The sequence below is a fragment of the Cololabis saira genome, chromosome 3 (genome assembly GCF_033807715.1).
Source record: "Cololabis saira isolate AMF1-May2022 chromosome 3, fColSai1.1, whole genome shotgun sequence".
NCBI lineage: Eukaryota > Metazoa > Chordata > Actinopteri > Beloniformes > Belonidae > Cololabis > Cololabis saira.
In genome coordinates, this window is record NC_084589.1 from 35,431,401 (window position 1) to 35,450,912 (window position 19,512).

At 37.6% G+C, this 19,512-nt stretch overlaps 1 protein-coding gene across 8 annotated transcripts in view; it reads left to right on the forward strand.

Moving 5' to 3' along the window:
• Positions 1-1,368: 1,368 nt before the first annotated feature.
• Positions 1,369-19,512, forward strand: part of mef2d (myocyte enhancer factor 2d) — a 121,021-nt gene continuing 102,877 nt past the window's right edge. For 7 of the 8 annotated variants that reach the window (XM_061717369.1, XM_061717363.1, XM_061717371.1 and 4 more), the window contains exon 1: positions 1,369-1,558. The gene's annotated coding sequence lies outside the window, so the exon portion shown is untranslated. The remainder of the gene's footprint in view (positions 1,559-19,512) is intronic. The other variant, XM_061717374.1, reaches the window with a different exon arrangement.

Sequence of the window (19,512 nt, forward strand, 5' to 3'; positions counted from 1 at the left end):
CTGTTCTGAATCAGCTGCCTGTAATTTAACTAGGCTTGCCACCCGTCCCTTGAAATACGTAATTGTTACGTAATTGGGAATTAAAAGTTGTTGATGTCATAATATACAGGTGAAGGTCGGAAAATTTGAATATATTGCAAAACGTCATTCTTTTCAGTAAATTCAACTAAAGCTGAAACAAATATATTATTTCCCACTACATTCAAAGTGAGATATTTCAAGCCTTTATTTGTTATAATTTTGATGACTATGGTTCAGTACTGTTTATGAAAACCCCTAATAAAAAATCTAAAAAAATTTGAATATTTCATGAAATCAATGGACAATTCAATCATCAAAATGACTATGACCAGGCTCAGGTTCAGGCTGTCTGTACAGTCATGCAGGTTCAATGATATTAAAGCACTTTAAACTTTAAATCAAATCATTATGTTTTTTCATATGAAATATATACATTTCTATGCATTTTAGACGTTTTTGGGGTGTCCCTTATTTCTATCTCTGAAAGGTGGCAACCTTAGGTTCTCATACGAATTTGACAGAATCGCGTCATTTCGTGCTGCAGCTTTATTACTTTAAATCTCACGACCAAAACATTTGCTCCATATTGACGCAATCTACCTAAAGCAGAGTAAAACGGTTTTAAGAAACCCCCAGGTGCGTCTGCAAAGGTTTTGGTTCAGGTGTTGCTGCCGTCGCCGTCTGGCGCGCATTGTCACCGTGACGTCACTGCAACCACCTCCACTCGCACACGCGCGCATGCGCACAAACTGTAAACATAGTGTTCCTCCGCCGAGACAAAGTAGGGCAGCCGAGACTTGCCTGTTCTTTTCCGCGCAAAGTACAGTTGCAACCACTCAGGGGCATTAAATATTCACGTCACTCCATAGTGTGTAGTATCCGAGATAAACAGTTAATATAACGAACCGAAATGTAAATGAAACTGCTCTTAAGGGTAAATGTAGCCTACAGCTTAAATGAAGTCTACTGGATGACGCTCAACGCTCCGATGTCATCACGATTTGCTCTATTAACTTCAACTATCCCGGGTGTTTTTTTTTAAGCATTTGTAAGAGGCCGATTTGACCTGAAAAGTTTTACACACTGCTTACAGCATACTGTTACTAAAAAGAAAACATAAACAAACCAAAAAAAAACCCAGCGAAAGTGAAGTCCCTGCTCTGACAGCATGACAAGCGGAGGGATATAAACTATTAACACATGATGTCGCCAAAGGCCCTTCCTATTTCTCGGAGGACCCTCCCACCAAGTCCACTGCTGCAATCTGATTGGTGGAACCAGCGCGAACGGCCGTCGCTGATTGGCTGTCTTCCCTGTCAATCACAGCGCAATGCCACTCAGGAAAGATTAGGCACCATTTGCCATAACTAAATAGTTACATTGCACATCAAGTACGAAGAATTGTTTTAATTGGTTCGGTTCTGCGCTCGGGCGGACAGTTACAGCTGGCCTCCTTTAAAACATTCTCCACGTTTTGAACGCAAGTGTGACGTTTGAATCTGCAGCCTTATCAAACAGATGTGGATACAGTGCTCGGGTAAGTCACTCCTTACCAGCTTGTGTCCGCATTTCACGTTTGCCTCGCTCTTTCTTTTTTTCCTCCTTCCCCTCATTTAGTATTTGGACACTTCTGACAACTGCAGGCAGTGTTGTAGTTGCTATTGTTGCTGACGTAAAATGCACGTTTGTGCAGAAGTTTATAACCAATACAGTGCTGTCGGGGTAGCAACTCTTATTATAGGAGGTTATGCAGAAAATCTTCAAGTGTGTTTAAAAACAGCCAGAATACAGTGCTTCAATGCAGTTTGAAAGTTAAGTCATGAGTTAATATCAATTTCACAGTCGTACCTTTCTTTCTCATTGCCAGCCGGCACTTTTCTTTTCAGTCCTGCACACATTTCATGAAGGACGTGTCTGTGCGTAATAGTAATAACACAGCTTTGGGAGCTGTCACACACGATTTACGGTAACTGTCAAGACAGATTTTGACGTGATTTCTCTTCATTCCTGCAAATGCTTTCCATCTCAGGGAGAAAAGCACGTTTACTTTATTGGCAACTTCCATCGCGCCATCAATTTGGTTTATATGACAGGTTTACATTGTGGGGAAAGTAGGCAGATAAAGGGGATGGAGGGAGAGGAGGATGTGTCACTGTTTTGCCTCAGGAAAACCGTGGTAATTTGTTTCTTTCTTCTTCTTTAAAAAAAAAAAATATTAAAACCATATTGGATGCTTTTCCTCCATATCCTTTAAAGCTATTGTCTCTGTTGAATTATTTCATGTCTCTCTCATGAGCCCATTTCCGACAATTGTGCTCTCATTGCTGTGCGTAATTGCTTCTCTCCTGAGAGAGACTGCCATCAAACTTCTAATTTCCTCCTCCAACCCGGAAACAGTTTTTTCTAGTGGAAGCAGGCTGTAATGATGGTATTATTAAAGCCACATTCATCTCCTGTCTAGTCAGCAGTGCGTTATTATTTATTTATTACCTGTCTGTTTTGGTACCTGCTGTTTCTCAGACGGACAGGTAACTGGGATTAGATGGACGCAAGCAGTACTCGAGTTGAGGGGGGATGGCATCCCCCCTGAAATAAAAACGGTCCAAATCATCCCCCCTGTACAACTGCCATCCCCCCTTTCCATCCCTTATGTAATTTCATCAATGAATGTGGTTTTACTGCTATTTCAACATTTAGAGTCATCACCAGAAAAATAAAAACAGAAAAATAACTTATTTGACAATTTTCACCTGTTTCAAGTAAATTTTCCCTTGAAATAAGTAGAAAAATCTGCCAGTGGGACAAGATTTATCTTCTCATTACAAGCATAACAATAGTTTTTTCCAGTGATGAGTCTTGTTTTAAGTGTAATAAGATTTTTTTTACTAAAATGAGACATTTTAACTAGAAACTAAATTTGACTTATCCTGTAAACGCGTATTGATAAGTTCAGAAAACTGCTGCTATGTCATTCCTGCAGTATTTCTGCAGGTGTTTTGGTCAGTGCTATTATTTGTAACATATTATATTATTTGTAATCAGCACAAATTATTTGTCCCTATATGATAAAATCCACCATCCCCCCTGATTTTTTTTTTTTACAACTCGAGTACTGGACGCAAGACAATGAGGACATAGACCTCTGGAGGAAAGTCTGGCATGTCATGAAGCGGGAGGAACAGTTATCTATTACATCATTATCCAGTGCAGCAGAGGGATGTGCTGCAACACCTTCAGATGAGTGTTTCAGCTGCAACTGTGGTGGGTAAGGTCCTGGTTGCCAAAAAAGGTTTAACAGGATCCCATGGAGATAGTCCAGATCAGGTTGGTGAGCGGTGCTTATGAGCGCAGCAGCAGTTGGAGGACAGCAGATTAGTTGTTCTTTGTGAGTCTTTGTCAGTCGGATGTGTTTACCCCAGACGCTCAGGATAAGATGAGAGCTCGCCCTGATAAGACAGGTAAAATGGAAAGGCAGGTGTGAACTGACAGATGGTGTAGGAAACCAGAGATGCTTATATTTTATGTTGCCTGGAAAATAGATCTCAAATTGCAAATATGTCTTGCAAACCTGCAGCTAAATGACTCAGTTCAAGTGGCATCAAATCAAAATAAAAAAAAAACAACTATTAATATTCACTTAAGAGTAATAGCAAATGAACATTTCCATTTGAAGGTAAGCCTGTCTTATTTTACTTTATGAGGCTTGAATTTAAAAAAAAAAAGCTGTATCTCAGAAAGTAACATATTAAAGGCCTGAAGTAAAATTTTCAAGAAGCACTCAGAACTTAGTCCAAAACGCAAAACGAGCTTGCCAATGTCAGATCTTCTGTCATCCCTCTGCTTTATCTTGGTCTAAGGTTCATAATCATAAAACTGATACCTGTTGGGCACATCGCTCTTGCTTGAACCCTCTCAACATTTGAAAGCTCTTCACTGCAGCTCAGATCACAGCCAACACAGATCACAGAGACCAAAGTGCTCATGTCGGTGTGTGTTGCATGTCATTCCCCAACTTTCTCAGATTAATTTCTGAACTATCCGAGTGATACTCAAGAGGCAGGAAGCTGCGGGTTGATGTTAGCCTCCCCATGACCTTCTTCTGAGCATAGGTGAGAGGACAGTCTTGAGTTTGGCTGATAAACAAAAATGCTCTGCTGTCTCTGACATTGTCAAGATGTCAAAGCTTATAGGAGAGCTGACCCGCTGCTCCTTTATCTCAACTTTTCTTTTCCTGTGAATTGTGGCTGTGCTGACAATCCTGTGCATTGACTTATTTCCAGGATTATCACTGGCGTGCTTGACTATCATCTCCTTACGTTTCTCCTGTGCATCGTAGAAGAATGGCAGAAAAGCTATAATTGTGCACTTGGGTTTGCTACTTGATACTTGTCTTTAAATTACATTCAGAGAGTAACTAAATCTCTGGTGCACTCTCTCCTTCTTGCATGTACTAACACTGTGTAACAATCCATATATTGAACAGAAAACTGTAGCTGGACTTGTTCAGTGAAAGGAGCCTTAAGCTTCAGATAACTTATGGGCTCAGCTCAAGTAATGGGCTTTTGTGTCCCTGAGAACCGTGACTGCAGGCGAAGCTCTTCTGTGCTCTCCTTGACGGAGGGAAGCTCAATGCCAGGATGAAACCTAAGGAGACAGGCTTTTCTAGTGGAAATAGTTTTCAAATCAAATTTGCCAAATGTCCATCCAAATTCGGAGTTGAGAATTAATGAAATTTAATGACGGACCGGGTTTTGGTTGTCAGTGCTGAAGCTCAGCCATGCACCCTCAGTCAAAACACTAATTTGTGAAAGTACAGTCATTCTTTCTGGCTGCTGCTTCATGCTGAATTTCAAACGCAGGCAGTCAGCTGTTAGGCTCTCCAGACATCATCAGGATCTGTCAGGGGCAAGGTGAAGTGACTGAGTGTATCTAAATGCACAGCTGTGCACTCTCCTGAATGTGTTGCCCCGTAACATTAAGTACGTTTAAGGTCTTTGTAGTATGTGCTCCTGGAGGCATTAACACCTGTAACTGTAGCAGTGTCTGAAGAGGATGATCAGTCCGTTGATTTTTATTAATTATGTCATAAAATTCAGCACTTCTTCTTTTGTTTTCACTACAATGAGTATCATCTACCAAGTTCCAGTACAGTCAGGAAAACTGGTGCTATCCTGGCCCAAAACCTTTCCTGGATTAAACCTGGTTTATGTTTCTAATTGTCGGCGTTGTGATGCAGAGCCTGTCCGTCGATGCAAACCCCCCTCCCCATAGCTCTGCGACGTCCAATGTGCATCTCCAAAGTTTTGGAGGGTCTGTGGAGGAGACCGTCTTCTTGCATTGTGGCTATTGACCTAAGACACTGTTTGTTGCAAAACAAATTAGATGATGCACAGAGATACCAGACTGACAAAGACATTGGAATGCTATGTTCTTGAGTCAAGAGAAAGGAATAAAAAACTGTGCTTAAACATAAAGTGAACTGGCGGTGGTGAAAGAAACACAGTGTTTGTAAATGTTGTCCGATGCATTGCATAAAGTAGCATTCACAATGTCGTTAAAAAAAAACAAAACAGTGTTTGCATTTTCATAATAAACACGGTTTCATTGTACCTGTTAGGTGTTTGAGTGTCACCCGCTGGCATTCATGAATTCCACTCAAAACAGCAGGTATAAATCCTCTTCGTGGCGACGTTCATAAATCCCAGTCAGTATTTGGAAACACTGGTTGGCATAGCAAAGAGTCGGCACAAACCAGTGAGAACCTCAGTAAACACAAAGGCCGGCAATATTAAGATATTGATCTTTAGGGAAAATTAGATAAACACTGTGGTCTGTGCCCTTTTGGTACTGTGGTCCTACAGAAGTGTAATGACATTGAAAGAGGTGTAATTACAAACACAGGCAGGGTTCTGTGCTGGTCCGAAATAAAAAAAGAAGATTTTATAAATAAACATGTTTTAATTCAATCTAATGTGTAGTTGTAACTGATTAAACTGGAATGATGACTTGACTTTATACAAATATTATTTTGTTTACATTTCTACCTTATTTAATCATTTATGGACTACTTATTCTGTCTGCCCTGGAATGTTATTGCCTCACACTCCTATTTTTTATATATATACAGTATATGTATATATAACTGTGTTAGTCAGCTGGATGTTAGCTTTGGGGCGTGTTCAAGTGATATATAATTCTTCATGTTAATTCGGTAAGACCACTAATACTCAAGTTCTTGACGGATCTGAACTGTAGGCAGACCAGTCAAGCACACATGCTTTGTGTCTATGAAGCCATGCTGTTGTAAGCCATGCAGAATGAGCTCTGGCATTGTCCCGCTGAAATAATCGTGATGCCACTGTGGACTGATTTAACTGACAATGAGTTGCCAAGACACCCCCGAGCCTTGTAGCTGTGCTCGTCACGGTCGTGTGATGGTTCAGCGTTATTTATGTGTAGCAGCTATACATGTAGCCTACTTACGGGACCTACGTCGTTGTTGGTTGTGTCTATGCTTGCTCTGTAATTACGGTAGACCAAAAGACACTGGACAGTGGTGTGGATTATTTTTCTGCAGTAGCTTGAGGACCTTTTTAGTTTTTGAACTATTACTCAATTAGTTTCTCCATCATGGGAGAAGAAGTGGAAGTGTTAGAGGAGCATCCAGTCTGTGTTCACCTTGACGCAGACTGAACTGCAGATGCAACACTGACGCCGGCGATAAGAAAGGACAGAGCAGACTTTACTTTCTGAGGAAGCTTAGGTCCTTCAACGTTGGCAGCAAGATGTTGTATATCTTTAATAAGTCTGTCGTGGAGAGTTCAATCACACCTGCAGTCATCTGTTGACTTAAATAAACTGAACAGACTGATGAAGAAGGCTGGTCCTGTTCTTTGGGGAACTGATCTGGAGCCTCTGGAGCTGATTGTGCAAAGGAGGATTGTTCATAATATGAAGAAGATCATGGACAACCGTGAGCATCCTCTTCACAACACAGTGATTCAGCCACAGAGTGTCTTCAGTTGGAGGTTTTTTGAGATGCGTTGCAACACAGACCTCTACAGGAGATCCTTCAGAGAGCTACAGGACACCCTTCCTGCGTGCAGCAACAATCCTCTCAGATGAATCTCCGAACAGACTTAAATCATGAAAACTACTGCAACAATTAATTTCCCTTGTTGAATCAATCAAGTATTTTTGAATTGAATTTGAATTTACTCTCTTAATGTAGCCAAGCAAAGCAAATTAAGTATATCTGATCTGAGTTGGAGCTGATAAATGTTGAACAGCAAGCATTTTTACTGACATTATAGCAGTCTGTCTTTCTACTCTAAAAGAAGTAGTAGCCAGAAATATGTAGCAGGAAATACCAAGGTGACCACAAGCATTTGTTGCAGCAACTAAACGCGTAGTAACATTTCTGGGCGAGTGCTACTTGATGGCTCTATGGTCCTCGGCACGCAGCAGTAGTTCCTGACCTCGGCCTTTTCTCCAGACTCCCAGAATATTTTCACAATATTATCTGCTGTGTGTGTTAAAATAACTAAGTTTGGTACAAAGTTGTGAGCCACTACTCATCTTTGCTTGGAAAGACTCGCTCTTTATCCTCTCCGTATACCAACTCCAGACATCTGCACCTGTTACCGATTAATTTCATGATTGCAAAACCCTCCAAAGTACTTTTATTGCATACTCTATAAACGTTTCCACCTTCCTTTGCTTCCTTTTCAACTTTTTGGGACTGTTTTGCTGGCATTCAACTCTGGATTTGTTTACACTTTTTAAATACAATTAGTTGATCAGTGATAACGCTGAAAAGTAATTCTGTTGTCAAATTCATGTTAATTGTTGTACTTTCAAGGTTCAGATGACTTAATTAACAACAGATTGAAGCCTTTGTTGCATTTGAGAAGAAGTCTTGGATTTAATTTTTAAATTAATCTCTAATGATCTAAAGTTTATTAATAAATGTAATCATTGGTGAAATCTCACTAGTGTTGATGCTGCTTAGACATGAGTTTGAATTAAACACACGAGCTAATGAGATTTTGTCAGTGATGGATTTGACAGATTTTCGGGAGAATTTCTTTTGTCATGACTCATCTCGACTTATGTTTGAACTCAGGACTGATTTGGGTTTATCTGCAGCTTTTGTTGATGGTGCTCAGTAGGGATGAGCTTTAATCACTGAGGCAAAATGTGGAAGTAAAAAATAATAAGAAAAAATGTTTTAGTTTTCTGTATCAAAGCAGAACAGAAGTGGAAAAAGAGAAAGCTGAGGCGTTTCAGCTTGAAAAATCCATCCAAAGCTGTTCAGCTGCAGCTACCATGCTGCGGAGGGTGACTCACCTGCCACCTCATTGATTTACCTGTTTACCTTTTCGACAGGTTTAGCCCGGTCCAGTAGAACAGCATTAGTGTTGGATTTTTTTTCCCCTTCTCTCTCCTGCTTGTTTGCCTTTAGTATGCTCTCATCCCACGTCGGGAGGAAAACCTTGCTCGTGCACTGGGTTAGACGAGCGTGCCACCTTCACTTCGCTGTCAAACTGAAAGCCTTGCACAAGAAGCCTTGCTCCTTTTTTAAATGGATGGAAAGGAAAAGGAGCAGAAAGGAGCAATTACTACCTGCCTTGCTCGCGTTGCTTTCATGGCCTCTTTTATGTGCTGAGCGAACGGCTGTTCCCACGCTGTGTGAGGAGAACAGGAAGAACTCAGCTGCACAGCAGGCCTCTGCCTTCTGCTATTATGGATATGATTCAATCATTGCAGGGCAACACTTTACCCCGGCACATTGTGCAGGGGAAAGAAATGTCCTCACTCCCTTTCTGTTAATGGAACTTAAAGCCAAAGGTGTTTCTGTTCAAAGAGGAGACCATCAGCCACTTAATGTGAGAAGTAGCAGCAGCAAGCCTCACCTCACAATCCACTCTACCCCTACTGCGATTTCAAAATAGCCTCCCTTCTGTGCTCGCTGCCAGAGGAGCTCCAAGCAGGGTACAGGGACTAGACTAGGTGGGATTTGCCTCTGCTGTTTCTGTCTGAATCAGAGGGGAAAAGTTCAGTGAGTTACATTCTTGTATTTGATTCATTTTCAGTTTTAGATCCTCAAATTTGTAGCAAGCATGCCAAGGCTTTCTGACTCAAGTCACATGACTCTCCTTTTATTCCTCTTGCGCACATTTGAAAAAGAAAAATGCAATGACACATTTTTCTTGTCAAAATGGGTGGATTTTGAATCTGCTACATACTGGTAATTGTTGCTGCGGCTGTTGATCCGTAAATCTAAAAAACAAGTTGAGAGCAAAATGTCAAATACGTGTTTTATAGCTCTCAGGCTTTTCTTTTCAAAACAAAATCACATGGATGCAGCATCACTCACCATAATATCTCCATCCGTATGGTCGTTCAAAACCCAAATCAAACAACACAAGTTCCACAGTAACAGCTAATTGTGCATACAGTACACAGTAGGGCTGTTCGATTAATCGATTTTAAATCGTAATCGCGATTATGTAATTAGAACGATGTTAAAACGTGAAAATCGTAAAATCGATTTTTCACTTTTTTTTTTTTTTTTTTTTTTTTTTTTTAAACCTTGTCTGCACACATAATAATGGTTGATACCATATTAATGAGTGATGGAAATGCCTCTCAATACCTGCGACAAGTGCCCCATCGGAGAGGCTCTTTAGTGTAGGAGGGGCGTTGTAACATGCCACCGGGCATCCCTCAAGCCAGATGCGGTAGACCGGCTCGTGTTCCTTGCAAAAAACTTGCAAATGTGAACAGCAAATGTAATGACTGACATTACACACCTCTACCTCCTTCATGGGTTGCATTATTATTTAGTATGCAAAGACCCAGTTTAGTTTAATTAGAAAATGTCTTGTTTTATTTAATTGGAAATATAACTGACTGTATGTTTGCAAGTGCTGATTTGCTGATTTTCTTTTTTCAGAGATAAAACTATATATTTTATTATATTTTTTAAAACTTTTTTTCAACTTATTTTACAGAGTTTTGCACTTTATTCATTCATTTTTGGTTTAATAAGAGCAAAGTTTGCACTTAAAGCCCAATGGGGCAAATGTTCAATAAAAAAACAGCATATTTGAAATCATTTCTTTGCCTTTTGTCAATTCACAAAATAATCGTAATTGTAATCGAAAATCGGATTTTGAGAGAAAAAAATCGAGATTTTATTTTTGGGCAAAATCGAACAGCCCTAGTACACAGGTTACAGGTGGTACATATTTGCACTATTATTTCCCAAAGCACAGTAATGCGTAAAAAGTTCAGTGTGCAACTCCAATACGGTCACTGATAGTTGGTCTCTATAAAGTGCTTTTTCCCGTCAGTGTTCACTGAAATAAAAAATAATAATAATTTTGCAGCCACTTAATTATCAAAGTTGGCCAACCAATTAAATGTCCATTTGTTTTTTTTTTCTCCTTTTTCCAAAACTAATGATGGTGGTTGCTTGTTCTGTTTGGATGAAACAACATTCTGTATTCTGAAGCCTCCCCCCCATCAGTGCTGTGGTTTTACGCCATTCTGTAAAAATTAGTTGATTTTAGCAGATGGGTCGTTAGATGGACTTTATTAATCCAAAAACTGGGTCAGTCAAGTGTTACAACAACACGCTTAAGGCATGATATGCTTAAAGATAAGAAACATATATGAGAAACAGGGGTGTAAAGATGTGGTTAAAGTGGAGCTTTTGTTCTGTATTCCTGTGGTATGTGGTAAGTATGTCATAAACATTTCATTAAGACCTCAGGAAATTGTTTCCACTTTGAAAAAAGAAAATGTTACAGTATGTCCCTTTTTAAGAGAGAGAGAGAGAGAAAAAAAAATCCAAACATTTGTAATTTCTAGCTTCAAGATTAAGGGCTTTTCTGTCTTTCTGAACAAGGAAACATTTTTTTGTTTTTTTTCTTTAATTATAAGACATGAAAAATAAGCTTATAAAGTCACTGTGGGAGCATGTAAGCATTTGTTTTCCAGCATTTTAAAACTAGACAGTGAACTAATGAGAAGGGCGATTCAGCTGATAATGAAAATAAACTTAGTTAGAAGACAGGGAACATCTACAGTAATTCTTGTTAGAATAATTGGCGTTCAGTCTGGGAAAAGAAACATTGTACTCACGATGAACACAAAAATGTTGCATCTCAAGGTTAGAAAGACCGGTAATTTAAGAAATAAGATGATCTCTCTCGTGTTCCAGTCTTTCTGGCGTCGCATCAACCTGCTCCACTAAGATCTCTGCCGTAAATTGACAAGCTTTTATTTTCAAACCAGCTGGAAACACTTGAAGAAGAAGAGAAAAATGTGAGCATTTGTCCATGGTTAGCTTTTCAGTCCATTCTGGTTTTTTTTTGCTAGATGTTCAATGCATCACAGCCGTGATTAGATAGATGTCTCTGTTTACTCATTGAGAGACATTGTAGGACATTTTTCATCATTTGGTGAAATTTTCTTGGCCTTCTTTTAATGGTTAAAAAAACAAAACAAAAACAAAAGCAGTCAATTAATTGAAAATGGAAGTAATTACCAATCGTGCCCAGCTAACAGATGCTTGGAGTTATTTTCTCCTCATGTGTCTGCCTTTGTAGATTCTTCAGCTTGACTCTAGGGGGGTGAAAGTGAAGGATGAAAGTCCAGAGAAGAGTTATAGAAGATTGTAGCTGCAAGGAAACAAACTGCGTTACTTACGCAGGACCAATTTCTGTCCTCTAGCAAGGTCTTAATTGAGCCATCATCAGCTGCTGATCTATGGGTTAAACATCAATTAAGGTAATGAGCAGATCGAGAGGAGGGAAGAAGATAGGATGGAGTGGTGGAAGAGGAGATCTTCAGTCCAAAGGTGATGCAGGCCCATTGTGAAGAAGAGCGAAGCATGTGTGTTTCTTTGAAGTGGATGTTTGATGAGTTGAGTGATTTGTTGTGAGCCATAAAGTGGAGTGCTTATTACGCCTGTGCAGGATGAAAGCTCATTCAAACGGCTTGGTGCTGTTTTGTTTTGTTTTATTTCTGTGGTGTTTGATGGTTTATCTGTGCTTGAACGGGATGTTAGGTGTTAGGTGAACTCAGCTGGTGTTGGCTTGTTGATGTTTTTGTATTTTAATTGAATAACTCAGATTTTTTGTTCAATCTTATAGTATGAACTGTTCAAGTTGAGGTTTTATAATGTTGTGTTTAGGGGTGGGTATTGGGAAGGACCTCACGATACGATACGCATCACGATACTTGAGCCACGATACGATACACATTGCGATATCCCGATTATGCGATATCCCGATTATTATATTCTACATAGTTCACCGAAAAATTTAAAAATGCATTACACATCTTAAAATCCAAGTTGTATATGTACATCAGATGATAGTGATGGATCTTAAAATCCGAGTTGCACGTTCATCAGATTATAGTGACAATTCATGGGACAAACTGAGTCAAAACAATGTTTTATTATAACTATACAAACTAAAGTTACAACATATTTGTATATGTTTTTCATATTATTTACATCATGTGAAATTAACATTAAATTTAGTATGAGGTTGCTTTAATTATGTGGCAAATGATAATAAACACAAGAAAGATGGGTACTAAAACCAAGGACAGGCACAGTGATCAGTCAGTATAGATATAAATCCATAAATAAATAAACCTCTGTCCATTATTTTTCATTTTTTAAGGACAGGCAATTGTGTTATATAAAAAATAAATTATAAAATGAAATAAAACGTGAAATAAAACCTGAGCTCAGTGCAGGGCCTTCCCAGGGTTGGTAGAGAGTGGCAATGCCCAGGACTGTCACTTAGGTAGGAGCACTGGGTGATAGAATGGGAAAAAGATCGGGGATAAAAAAATAAATAAAAAAAAATAAATTAAAAATCGATATTCAAATTTTGAATATCGATATTGAATCGGCTGGAAAAGTATCGCGATATATTGCCATATCGATATTTTTGCCCACCCCTAGTTGTGTTAGTCTGCTCTGTACTTCAGAGTCCCACATATTTCATAAAAAATGGTACGGTATAGAGAAAAGCTTAAAACAAGATTAAACCAGAGAACCTTTTTTAGTGCTCAAAGTCTTTAGGGCTGTTGTTTTTATCTCTCTTTTTTTCCCCTCATGTGCACCGTTCCCAAGTCAGAAAAATCAAGTAAGACGAATTAAGTCTAAACATCCATCCATCCTCCCGCTATCTAAACCTGCTTCTTCCTGTTCAGGGTCACGGGGTCAGCTGCAGCTTAACCCAGCTCTCTACAGGGGGCGAATAGCCTGACAGGTTGCCAATCCATCGCAGGAACTAGAATTAAACGTCTCTGTCATGTATGTTTTCATGTAGCATTTTTGCTGTTTGGTTCAGAAGGAAAACTCAGATGGTTGTAGTTTTCTGTAACTAACTTTGTTTGACAGTAGGGATGGGCGGTATGGACAAAAAAATGTATCACGATAATTTCCTGCATTTATCCCAATAACGATAAAAAAATACCAATACAAAATGTGTCATCAACGGGAATATTTCTTTCTTTCTTTCTTTCTTTCTTTCTTTCTTTCTTTCTTTCTTTCTTTCTTTCTTTCTTTCTTTCTTTCTTTCTTTCTTTCTTTCTTTCTTTCTTTCTTTCTTTCTTTCTTTCTTTCTTTCTTTCTTTCTTTCAGGCTCATTTCTTTCTTTCTTTCTTTCTTTCTTTCTTTCTTTCTTTCTTTCTTTCTTTCTTTCTTTCTTTCTTTCTTTCGTTCAGGCTCATTTCTTTCTTTCTTTCAGGCTAATTTCTTTCTTCTTTCTTTCTTTCTTTCTTTCTTTCTTTCTTTCTTTCTTTCTTTCTTTCTTTCTTTCTTTCTTTCTTTCTTTCTTTCTTTCTTTCTTTCTTTCTTTCTTTCTTTCTTTCTTTCTTTCTTTCTTTCAGGCTAATTTCTTTCTTCTTTCTTTCTTTCTTTCTTTCTTTCTTTCTTTCTTTCTTTCTTTCTTTCTTTCTTTCTTTCTTTCTTTCTTTCTTTCTTTCTTTCTTTCTTTCTTTCTTTCTTTCTTTCTTTCTTTCTTTCTTTCTTTCTTTCAGGCTCATTTCTTTCTTTCTTTCTTTCTTTCTTTCTTTCTTTCGTTCTTTCTTTCTTTCTTTCAGGCTCATTTCTTTCTTTCTTTCTTTCTTTCTTTCTTTCTTTCTTTCTTTCTTTCTTTCTTTCTTTCTTTCTTCTTTCTTTCTTTCTTTCTTTCTTTCTTTCTTTCTTTCTTTCAGGCTCATTTCTTTCTTTCTTTCTTTCTTTCTTTCTTTCTTTCGTTCTTTCTTTCTTTCTTTCAGGCTCATTTCTTTCTTTCTTTCTTTCTTTCTTTCTTTCTTTCTTTCTTTCTTTCTTTCTTTCTTTCAGGCTCATTTCTTTCTTTCTTTCTTTCTTTCTTTCTTTCTTTCTTTCTTTCAGGCTCATTTCTTTCTTTCTTTCTTTCTTTCTTTCGTTCTTTCTTTCTTTCTTTCAGGCTCCTTTCTTTCTTTCTTTCTTTCTTTCTTTCTTTCTTTCTTTCTTTCTTTCTTTCTTTCTTTCTTTCTTTCTTTCTTTCTTTCGTTCAGGCTCATTTCTTTCTTTCTTTCAGGCTAATTTCTTTCTTCTTTCTTTCTTTCTTTCTTTCTTTCTTTCTTTCTTTCTTTCTTTCTTTCTTTCTTTCTTTCTTTCTTCTTTCTTTCTTTCAGGCTCATTTCTTTCTTCTTCTTTCTTTTCTTTCTTTCTTTCTTTCTTTCTTTCTTTCTTTCTTTCTTTCTTTCGTTCAGGCTCATTTCTTTCTTTCTTTCAGGCTAATTTCTTTCTTCTTTCTTTCTTTCTTTCTTTCTTTCTTTCTTTCTTTCTTCTTTCTTTCTTTCTTTCTTTCTTTCTTTCTTTCTTTCTTTCTTTCTTTCTTTCTTTCTTTCAGGCTCATTTCTTTCTTTCTTTCTTTCTTCTTCTTTCTTTCTTTCTTTCGTTCTTTCTTTCTTTCTTTCTTTCAGGCTCATTTCTTTCTTTCTTTCTTTCTTTCTTTCTTTCTTTCTTTCTTTCTTTCTTTCTTTCTTTCTTTCTTTCTTTCAGGCTCATTTCTTTCTTTCTTTCAGGCTAATGTCTTTCTTCTTTCTTTCTTTCTTTCTTTCTTTCAGGCTCATTTCTTTCTTTCTTTCTTTCTTTCTTTCTTTCTTTCTTTCTTTCTTTCTTTCAGGCTTATTTCCTCAATGTATCGTTTTTACCGTGAGATGACAAATTCTTACTGTGGGGAATTTTTTTTGACGGTTTATCGTGAACGGTAAAATATCGCCCATTCCTATTTGACAGGCACAGAAAATTCTCTGCTGGTAACATGTTCTTTGTAGTTAACAACAAAATAACTAAATCACCAACTTCACACACAAACTTCAGCTCCATCAAAATAGAATCAGGCAGGAAGGAAACATAGTTCCCTCTGACGCTTTTTGACTGACAGGTGATCTCTTAAAGCGCTTCATCCAAGCTGTGAGTGCTCAGGAACAATGTTGGGAACAAAATTAGGAAGCATTCCTTCAATTTACCATCTAAAACATACTTTTACCACATTTATTTTTGCTGAAAGCATATTAGGAAATAAATAATTAAACCTTAGATGTGGCCTGTTTGCACAAACACTTTTATGTGTAAGGAAGGCTGTGTTTAAGAATGCTGTCTGTCTCCTGAGACGGTGACTATATTGGTTTATTAAATAAGAGTTGGTGAATATCAGAAAGGGAGTCATCAAATAGCCTCTGGTATGTTTTGTTGTTATGGAGGAAGCCATCATTTGATAACATCAGTGCTTATTTAATACTAATTACTTGAAGGGATTGCCGAAGAAACTTATTTGGGTTCTGATGCTGCAATATACTGCAATTTCTCTTTTTGCTTGTTCTCCTGTGACTGAATTTGGAGAGTATCTGAGGGGTCTGTGAAATGTCAGAGATGTCAGTAAGTATTCACTCAGAACCATTCAATATTTAACAAATACAGATGATTCAATCATCTTACATAACAATTTTATAAAGCAGAACTTCTGAGATGAGTCACAGATTTAATGAAAACCTAAAATGTGCCTTACTTTGATGTTTTTGCTTTTCATCAGCTTGCTCAAACAGCAGACATATTTCCCTTTTGGAATGAAACTCTCAGGTTACAGTTACAAATGCAAAACTTGACATCAGTCAAGCATGGATGGAGAATTACACATGTGGCATTCGTCTGAGTTTGTTTCTTTGTTCCCCTTAACCTTAAGCTCTCCAGTTAAGTTTTAAAAGCCAGAAGTCTCCAGGTGAATACTTAGATGATGGTTGTGCTTAGTTCAATGCGACCAGAAGCTTTTTTTAGATCACTTTGGGATTTATTTAGCTTTCAACCAGAGGAGCCAAGGCCTAACTATAGTCCCACTCTCTTAAAAACTCCTCGCCCCAGGAAATGGAAAAAGTCAGTAGGATTCAGCAACGTGTGAGGAAATCCCAAATTATATTGAATCGCTGAACTTCAGCGTCTGATAAAACAGAGGCCCCAAGGCTGCTCCAGTGTGTAATTGTGGAGCCACAATACTGCTTCGGAAATGCATTTAGATATTATCTTTTATTTATGTAGTGTAGATGAGACTTATTTTGTCTCATCTATGCTGTATTTAAGACCTTGGTGGAAATTCAAAAGACCCAGGCCTTTAATGATATTCTTCCTCTTTGATAAAGCCTTGAAATGTTTAGGTTGTGTTGTTGGTAGAAATGTGTCAGGGATTTGTGACTCGTTTATGCAGACGATGTATCGAACTCCACACCAAAAAGGCACATGCTATTAGATATTAGACCAATTCATATAAACATACTTATGTACAGGTATAAATGCTCATACTGCCATAAGTCACTTGCACAGGCTGCTCTGCATTGATCTAAAACAAAGAACCAAAAACCAAACTTCTTACGGAAATAGTCTGAACCCAAACAGTTACGGAATAATTGCAACAATAATTGCAACATTTTCAAAGTTAACCTGCGATTAATTGCAATTTATCGCACAAATGACTTTTGTTAATGATCCGTTTACCCTAAGAGGATATTTTTCAAATTTCAATAAAACAGGAGCAGATAATTAGCTTGTTTTAAACAAATGGTTGCTTTATTATAATATGTCAACAACATTTCCCGAAAGTCTGCAGAGGGCAAAACTTTGATTAATTTTAATACATAATGATATCCATGAAAAACATCCCTTGCAAAAGCAGTTTTTGTAAACATATTTATAGCCCGTTTTTTTATTAAAAATTATTTATTACCTGATGTGGACTTTTAAAAATTCTTGATTCATCTTCTCCAGGAGCGATTTGAGATGTAACTCTGGTTTTTGTTGTTTTAAATAACAAGCCATTTAGTGGTTCTGGGATGGTCATAGATATAGATATATATACAGTAAATATAGATGTGTGTTTCTGTATTGTACACAAGATAAAGATACAGTATGTACAGGGAGGTTATGTATACTGTAGATACACTGAAGTAGCACAAAAATGCAAAATGAAAGTAAGTGATTGTAACAGACATTTTTTCGGCGGAGCGGTAGGTTTACATTCGCATTTGACAGTCTGTAGGAAACTGTTATGTATTCTGTATTTTGGTTACGCTGCATTTCTTCCTGGCGGGTAGGAAAGAGAACAAATCAGGTCCAGGTTGAGGGAGATTTTTTAATGTATTGTTGGCTTTCTTTAGGCGGTAGCCAGTGGAAATGTCTCTCGGCACGGTGAGGGGTAGTAGTGTGGTACCACATCTTTTTTGATTTTAATCAGAAGAATATTTTGTGAAACTTAAGGATGCTATGTGGATGTGAAAAGTGTTAGGTTGGGCCTTTCTGGACAAGTGGCAAATGCTGGTTTCATCTTCCAGCACAAGTGCCAGACGCGGCCTTGAAGCTTAATCAGAAAGTTGGATGCCAAATCCCCGTTGACCAAAAGTTGTTCTATCTGTTGACTGTCACTCCAACCTAAATTAGAATCAGCCTTCTGTGGTCTGCCACAGACTTTCCATTCGTCTCCCAGAGAAACAGACAGCCAGAGAAAATTCCTCTTCTTATTCCCTAAATTATGGATTCTGAGGAGGTTTAATAGCTGGGTAGCCGTGGCCTGAGAACTTTTATTTTATTTATTTTTTATTTTTTTGTAGTCTCAAAAGGTCACAGGATTCCGTGGTCTGCCAATGGGCCTCAGAGTAAGATGCTCAAAACTCACCTCCTAATCCATACTGACAAAAAAATAATAATGTATGATATCTTCCATTCATACTGAACGAAAGGCCACCAGGTCTGTTTATTGTCAGTTTATTGTCAGTGTTTTATATAAAAAACAGATACAAGAAAAAGATTGTAAATCCCTCGGTTGTATTTTGTCTTTTTTTCCCCCTTCTAAAAATATATTGTTTAGAGCACTAAATATATTCTTTGTTTCTCAGAAAACCAGATCTGGAGCTGAAATAGTAATCTGCATTGACCCCTGTTGACTGTGGGTTAGAAATGGACGAGCAAATGAAAGCATTGAGCATACGTAACATTTATTTCATTTTGATCAGGGATTGTTCTGCAGGAAACTGTTCCCCTTGTTACATTTCATCTCTCTAGGTTGCAGTGCCATTCTGTGACCCCCCGCTTCCTCTGGTTTTCAGTGCTCTTCACTGAAGTGCTTTATCTAGATTAAGTTGCAATTCTACTTTGAATGTAATCTTTATCAGCCAAAAAGGTCACTTGATATAAAGCTAGCCAAATGGACAGTATTTTAGTTTTGTGGTGGGATCAAAGGCCAGGGCTCCTGGATCAAGACAAACCCCACTGCATTTATGTGGATTGAATGCAAGTTAAACCAACACAATTTGAAGGATTAACCTTTAATAACAGGAGATTGGACAGCAAGTCGCATCTCTTTCGGGGATGCTTTACACAAAATCAAGCCTGGCTTGACTTTGTAAAAGATATAGCAATATAATCCACTTCCTATTGATTTGTTTCAGCCTCTGACCACTTTGAGTAACATGGCTACAGCTAACTATTATTTGGTTGCTGGCTAATTTAATGTCAGTATGTGTGTATGTGTATATATATATATATATATATATATATATATATATATATATATATATATATATATATATATATATATATATATATATATATATATATTATATATTATTATTATATATTATATTATTCAGGGTGCAACGGTTCAGGTAGCCCACGGTTCGGTTCGGTTTCGATTTTTGGGCCACGGTTTCGGTTTGTGTTATGTGCATAAAGAGAGTTTTTTTTCCAAAATTATCTGTTTATTTTGCTTGTCACTTTTAAGTTTATTTTAAGTCAACAGCCTTCTAATCTTGACAACTCAGTACAGTTAGTACAGTACACACTATACTAAATGCAATAGTAAAACATAAAAAACTCTTTCAAATGTAAAACAGTTACTGAACACAACACTTTTAAATGGTGAACTACCTTTTATTCCTTGA